Genomic DNA, 8,628 nt, shown 5'->3' on the forward strand with positions numbered 1-8,628 from the left:
CCATGTGTGACCCTACCTTAAGCAATTGCATCTTCGAGTTATCGTAATGGATCCATTTTCATAGCAAATAATGATTCACTGTAAAAATTATTTTCTTTTATAGAGTTCAAACGTCGTTTCGGACAGTCAGCATCGTCTTTCAAGATCTCTCGCCCTCAATTGATATGGTACCCAATTTCTGCTTGAGTATATCCCAATGATTTCACAAACTCTTGTTGAGTTTGACAACAATCTTAATCAATTGTTGGACTTAAAACATTTTTGGCCTTGGCGATCTCTGCAATTCGGGTTAGAATTACCAGTTTTGAATCGCACAAACTATCTCTCAGACGTTGAAACCGATGGAACACATTATATTATATAACTAAGGTTTTACCAAAATGGATTACAATACCGGAAGTGCGTACTTAAAAAAATAGTTAAATTATTTTACTAAATGTTTATATTACGTGTAAAATTTCGTGTTTTTATTAGTCATGTTTTTCTGAAGTTGCGAAAAAGTTGTTTATCTTCTGTAGAATAGAACTTACGTTGCCTGGTTTGCCCAAGGAATGAATTGTATGTGGTTATTTGTGGGAAGGTCAGGCTTGATGCCATACTAAAATATTTTGCAACTTGTACCGAAGCATGAGAGCTTAGTGTAGGAAGTTTTATAATGATAGCGAATGTCAAAGATATACACAATTGCTTACCCAAAATTTACTTATAACGGAGCCCAAAGAAAACGCCAAACAAACGAATAAATGCTATTTGTAGAAAGTTCTATCAGAATATAAATTTAATTTTTTTGGAAAATTTTTGGTGAGTCGGTGGGGGGTTATAAGAAAAGTTAGGGGGGTGTGGTTATTAGAAACTTTTTTAAAATGATATTTGTGGAAAGTGCTATGAGAATATAGATTGAAATCTTTTTTGAAAATGTTTGGTGAGTTAGTTGAGGGAGGGGTTATCAGAAAAGAGGGGGGTTATTGCCAATTTTTAGCAACAGGGATCTCTACACAAGGTTTTATGATGCTATATCCCTTGGAAATAATTTTTGCCGCAATTTTGGCTTTTGGACACATAGTGCACTGTAACGTTGAAAATTACACATAAGTTATTAAAAACAAAAACCGAATCATTACTTGCGATGAAAACTGGATCCATTACGATAACTCGAAGCGTAAGAGATCGTAGGTGAAGCTCGGTCAACCAGCCGCATCGACACGAAAATCCATGGTGCTAAGGTAATGCTCTGTATTTGAGTTATATGAGCAGCTGAAATCTGATCAGACAATCACTTGGAACCTGTACCGAACGCAACTAATTCGTTTGAAGCGAGCATTGGCCGAAAAACTCCCAGAATATGCTGCCCAACATGAAATTGTAATATTCCATTATGACAACGCTCGGCCACATTATTCAATAAATTTTAAAAACAATTTAGTATGACTGGTTTGGAAGTATTGCATCAATCGCCTTATAGCCCAGACCTGCCCGTACGACAGAGTATCCGAAATTGACTTGATTCGTTCATGTCTTTAAAAGATGAGCATTTGTTTTGCCATAAAGATGAGAAAAGGTCATAGCTAACAATGGTCAATACTTTGAATAAATTTATATTGTACTACAAATATTTCAAAATAAAAGCTAAAAATTTTAATAAAAAATCCAAAATTTTTAAGTCATACACACTATATAAACATTGATAAAGGTTTAAAAACCATTAAATTTAGTTGTCGAAAAGAAAATATAATAAATATTAAAAAACGATTCAAGAAATAAGTACGTTTTTGCAATTTAATCTATCAAATGGGAAAACTTAGAGCTCCATATTCTTAGTTTTTTTAAGTGAATGGATAATTGAAGTGTACACAGGAAAAACCATTTCTTAAACCGTTTCAATTCAAATATATATCACATATTGAACTGGTTTCAATTATTTCATAATTGAATCAAGTATTCATTTGCTCAAAAACAAAATTTTCTGATATTTTCTATTGAATTTTGAGTTTTGAATTTGATAATTTTGACAATTGAATAGACAATTTTCGTTATTGGTTGAAATTTAAATACAAATATAATTGAATAGATAATTTTCGTAATTGAAAACACATTTTTGTTATTTTTTGAGATTTCAATTACGAACATTATCTATTCAATAATTTTTGTATTTAAATTTCAACCAATAACGAAAATTGTATATTCACAATGCACATGAATACTTGATTCAATTATGAAATAATTGAAACCAGTTCAATATGTGATAAATGTTTGAATTGAAATATAAATTTGTCTGTGTATATAAAGAAAATTATGATCTAGGTTAGAATTGTTGTGAAAATGCAACAAAAATTCATCATTTTAAGTGATTATGCTCTTTCACTATCATTTGACATCACTGTTGGGAGTACGTGAGAATGAAATATTTATTTATCTTTGGTATAACCGTTAGGTGATAATGAGTATCAGGATGATATTTGCTCGTATTTTATTGTTCGTGTACGAGAATGTTGATGATGTTGTTGTTGCTACTTTTTGGGGAGGTAGTTTGTTTTTGAAATTGCCCGTTAGAAAAAAACTAGGGGATGTATGTAAGTCTATATAATACATGCATAAAAACTCAAGTACCCTGCAGTTTTAAAGGTAGAATTTGTCAACTTTACTGCAACTATATCGCTACAGAGACGGGTTATCATGCAAACTTGGAAAGTCTTACAAGTTAATTCTTGAATAAAAACATCTGTAAGATCTGAGAGGAGATCAATGTAGAATTGATTCCAAGGACAGCTGGATATATATAATGTATGAGAATATATAGTGCATACTTATATGTATATAAATATTAGACAGTCTATTAATACATTTATTATATGTATGTAGTATATGAATGGCTATATTCATGTAGAGTTTGGAATTCCATAGACAAAAACGCTGTCAACATGTCTGACATCAGTTAATGCTAAATTGCTTAACGCAGCGTATTTAAAGGATTTAATGCATCATGGGGAGAAAAGTGTCTGTCTCTTTTATGCTATAATTTGCCGGGATATTATGAAAAATAATTTTCACTTAAATTAAAAAAAAATATTACTTCAGAGCTAACTAATTATTTAAAGTAATTTCCCTTTTTTTGATGTTTAATTAAATATGAAAAAAAAGAAACAGAATTTGTTATTTACTAGCATTTATATGATTGACATTTAAGTTTATTATTATCTGTTTTAATTTACCCTTAGGGGTTAAAGCATTTACTTTTGTAATGAATCGTGTGAAACCCTTTTTTCTCTGTTGTGCCATTAATGAATCATTATTTAATTAAATTTTAAAGCAAATTGTAAAAGTAGAAAAAGGGTTGTTGGTTGGGTTGTATGATGTCTGGCTCTGTGAGAGTGTGTAGGTTTGTTTCCTCTTGATCTTTTGTATTTAAAGAGTTAATTTGTTAAATAAATATTTATAATTATTTACAATTGTTATCTCTGCAAACATCCTTAAGTTAATTTTGGTATTACACACAAATTTATAGAAAAACTGGTAATTAGTGCTAAGCGAAATAAAAGGAATAAGGAATATTTTATAAAAAAAAAAACTTTAAACAAATTTTTATATTTCAATAAAATTTACGGAAGAAACGAAATAATTGTGAACGTTTTTTTTAATTAAATTTTAAATATTCTAACGTTTTGTGGATGTTTATGAAGATTTTAGATATAATTTGCAAATGGTCTGAGTTACAAACAATTATATAACTCCGTTTCTCTTGGACCGATACAATTTTACAATTTTAAAAAATACCTTTTTTAATTTTAAAATGCTTTTTTTTTTTAATTTTAAAATGCGTAATAAATATACCTAGTATATGCGAAATAAAAGCCAACAATAAATAATCCCATCATTGCAATCAATCACACTGGTTGAATAAAGAATTATTTTTTACTCTTTGTATCTCCGGCACTTGCAGCCATCTACTTCATCATCATCATCACCGGCAGACGATTCTGATGCTGGTGATGTTCATCATTTAAACACACACCGTCGCTAACTGAAAATGCTTATCAGTCAAACAAAATCTCTTTATTATCCCCACAGAATAAAAATCCTAAAAAAACGATAAAGAAAACGGTGTAGAAAAACGGAAATTATATTTTGTTTTTTGTATGCAAAAAATTGAAAACAATTCAAATGGTAAAAGCAGGGAAAAACAAAAAAATAACTCAAAATTATACAGAATTATAAGAAAATATTAAAAATTAATAAAAACCATAGTTTCTGAATTTTTAAATCCGTTTTTTTATTATTTACAGAGAACAAATTCATTGAGTCTATTTTAAGTCACACAACATATCAGTTGTTCCAACATAATTTAAAATAAGCAAAAAACTAAAGTTTGTTGCATCAACAAATAATATTCTCATTTCAACAACAATATTTGTTAAACATACTTATATTGTATGTATTTGATTGGCATCAACAAATTCGTCTACCATAACGCTTTTTTTCTCTTATGTTATAAACTTTCAAAACTTTCGTACAAAAAAAAAGAGAAATAAAATAAAAAATTCTACAATTATGCCAATTAATAATGCTGCTTAATTGAATTTGGACATGATAGAAACACATTTCACTAATGAGACCACAAAACAAATTATTTTTATTTTTTATACGTTTTTTTTTTTTTTTGTTTCAGCAACTTTTTGCTGTTTGATGTGAGAAATGAATGTCTGTCGGAACGACTCACTTAACACAGAATTAAAAAGCCATAGCGGCACAGACTGACAGACACACACACACAGATAAAAGTTCCAACAAACCAACGAGCAAATAAACGATTATTGTCTGTTTGTATTATAAATACACCAGTGACTGATTTAACAAAGAAATTTTAAATTAGTAGGTATCAAAGAGTATTGCAAAATGTTAATAATTGTGATTGAAAATTGATAATATCGATTTTTATATGAAAAATCTAAAATCGTTAATAAGAGGTCCTAGACGAAAAAGGGCAATAATCTGTGATCACTCTTATTTCCCATCAAATATTGATTTTTATATGAAAAATGTAAAATCACTCGTAAATCGTTAATAAGAGGTCCTAGACGAAAAAGGACATAAATCTGTGATCACTCTTATTTCCCACCAAATATCGATTTATATATAAAAAATCTAAAATCACTCATAAATCGTTAATAAAAGGACCTAGGCGAAAAAGGACAAAAATCTGTGATCACTCTTATTTCCCACCAAATATCTATTTTTATATAAAAAATCTAAAATCACAATTAAACGTTAATAGGAGGTCCTAGACTAAAAAGGGCAGATATCTGTGATCACTCTTATTTCCCATTAAATATCGTTTTTGATATGAAAAATCTAAAATCCCGCATAAAATGTTAATAAGAGGTCCTAGACGAAAAAGTACAAAAGTAAAAAGTACAAAGTTCTCACTCTTATTTCCCAATCTTAAATAAATCATAAATTTAAGAGGCCTTAGTGTCCATTCATACATACAAAATTTATATAAAATCACATTCAAACAAGTAAGTATATGTACTCTGCTTGATTTTGGAGAAGGGGAAATGAAAATGGATGTATTTATTTAACATTTACACGCCAACACACTGAACTTTTTTTTATTATTGTTGGTCGTCATTATTATTATATTTTTTCGCCGTTTGTATTTTAAACATTTTATTATTATTTCTGTGATTTTGATGCCAAGGCGGCTTGACATCCAACAAAATCGAAAGAAACTTCAAATAGAAATAGAAAATAAAATATAACAAAACAAAAAGCGTCTACAAACAATCTGAAATGAATTTTGATAAATGAGCACACAGCGTGTGAAACATTTAAATGTTTAAATATTTTGATAGTTTTTAATCAGGAAAAAAATGGAAAAAGAACAATCGTATATAAATTTTAATACAATAATAAAAATCCACTTAAGCAAAACAGATTAATTAATAATCAAATGATCTTTTGTTTAAACAAATTTCTTTTAAAACAAAATGTTTGTTTTTACTATTTAATAAGCTTATTTATTTAATTTAACTAAATATAATAATTATTATTAATAATAATACAATAATTTAATCATATAAACATGCATTTGCATTTTAAATTCATCGAGTTCAAAATGTTATTAAAATATTCTTGTTCTTTATTTATAATTAACAAATAAATCATCACTTAACAATGTGCTTTAATTTTTTGTTTTGTTTAAATTTGTTTTAATAATAAAAATCTTCCTAATATGGCCAGTTGTTTGCATAAATTTATTTTATTATTTTTTTTTAATAAATAAATTTAAACAATTATTATTGTTATTATTTGTATTTGACGGTTGTTGTGTCCCCTTGATTGTTAGATTGAATGTTTTTTTTTGTTATATTTTAATTAAATACAAATTCATTTTATTTAATTTATTTTTTCTACATTTCTATATGTATTTATATGTGTGTAAAATACATACATGCCTTTTTATAAATAATTCTATATGACATAATACAATATTAAACAATTATTGTTATTATTAGTATCATTGTTTCAATTTTACTCACTCATTCACTTACAGTGAACGGCGATACAAGGAAAACATTTAATTCCATAACTCTAAAATGTGATTGTGATCACTTAGCTATTGAACATTATTCTGTAAAGAACAAAGTTTTCTTTGCTTTGAAAATGTAGAATTTTGTGCAAATAAACCGACATATGCGGGAAGTTTTGCTGAAGCACACCGATTGCTCACCAAAGCTAATGGTGAATATGTTCCATAGGATTCAACGTGAGAGAGATGGTTTGTTTGGTTCAGAACTGGTGATTTTGACACGGAAGACAAAGGTCGCCCAGGCCAGCCAAAAATTAGAGGCATTACTCAAGCAGCAATCAAAACGTTTGCGAGCAGGAAGATTCGCCCAAAATCAGGGAAATTGGGTACCATACGAATTGAAGTCGAGAGACCTTGAAATATTATTTTGCATGTTCGAAATTATGTTTGAAAGCTATAAAAGAAAATCATTTTAGTACTCAATCATTAATTGCGATGAAAAATGAATTCATTACGATAACCCGAAGTGTACAAGATCATATGTGAAGCCCGACCAATCAGTAGCCTTGGCGCTACTATTTGTTTCGATCGAGGCAGAACGCTCTCTCTGGGATACGCTTCACCTTGGAACATACATAGTATCCGAAATTGGCTTGATTCGTTCTTGGCCTCAAAAGAGGAGAAGTTCTTTTAGCTCGGAATCCACATGTAGCCAGAAAGATGGGAAAAGGTCATAGCTAATAATGGCCAATACATTGAATAAATGTTTCAAAATAAAAGCTAAACATTTGAATTTATAAGTCATAGACTCAATATTATAATTTTCTTGATTATTTTAACAAATAACGAGTAAAAAATACTAGAAATTGTTTAATACTTAACAGTAAATAAATATCCAAAACTATTAATTTACTGTTATATATAATAATAAAATAGAACGTTTTCATTATATATAATTGGGGGATTCAAACGGTCTGATATTAGGTTGCATTGTCATAATGTCCTAAAATATTATTTTAGTTTAAACAAATTATTGTTGTGCTGCAAACAAAAAAAGTTTATTTTTTAACAAAACAATAAACATAGTTCAAAAAGTCTTATTTGTTTATAACTTTTATGTTTGAAACACAACAAAAATTTGTTTAAACTCAAAAAAATATTTTAGGACTTTATGACAATACTACCTAATAACAGACCGTTTGAAATCCCCAAATATATTTTATGAAATAAACATTTATTGAAAAACTTTAGATTCCAAATTCATATAATTTTGAATATTTGCAATAGTTTTGTAATTTTATACTGCTGCTGACTTACAAATTATTTAGCTTCATTCAAAGGCTTTATTTGAATAATAATCATTCATTGATGAATTAACTCATAATGGAATTAATTCATAATTCAACCTTTGAATGACTCAGTTTTTGTTATTTCAAATATAAGACAATTTGAGCTAAAATATGTTTTCTTCATTCAGTTTTCTTTTGCTTTTAATCGTTTAAAAAATGATTTGAAAAAAATATCTACAGCATTTTGGTAATAGATTTAAATTACTTTTTGTATTATAGGTAGAGTTTTCCTTTTGCCGCACTTTTTATTTCCCGGGAAATCGGGATTAATTTTGAAATTTCCCGGGATCCCGGGAATTCCCGTCTAGAAAAAATTTTTAAATTTTAAGAATGTAGACTTCGTTAAAAAATTTATAAAAATGTCTTAAAATGTAATTGGATACAAATAGAAAATCTAATAAAAATTTGATATAAAGAGATAAACGGCTCGATTTCTAATTCAGGTCTCGTTTTAAGCGGATTCAAATTTATGCGATTTTTAAATGAATTTTTTTTTTAGAATTTTAAAAGATTTTTAAATTTTAGATGTTTTTTTAAAGCTTTTTTAGTGTTTTTAAATTAAACCTAGCTTGCATCACTGGTATAAATAATCGTTAAAGTTTGTTTTATACAAACTCAAATTCTTAATGTGGATCCAGATACGGAAAGAGCATTAAAGATTCATTGCAATTGAAATCCAAAAAAATTCTTTGATCTCGTCCACTATTCACGATTCTAGTGATGAAAAAGATATTTTACCATATGATTATATCA

This window comes from Calliphora vicina, chromosome 1, assembly GCF_958450345.1.
Source record: "Calliphora vicina chromosome 1, idCalVici1.1, whole genome shotgun sequence".
Classification (NCBI taxonomy): domain Eukaryota; kingdom Metazoa; phylum Arthropoda; class Insecta; order Diptera; family Calliphoridae; genus Calliphora; species Calliphora vicina.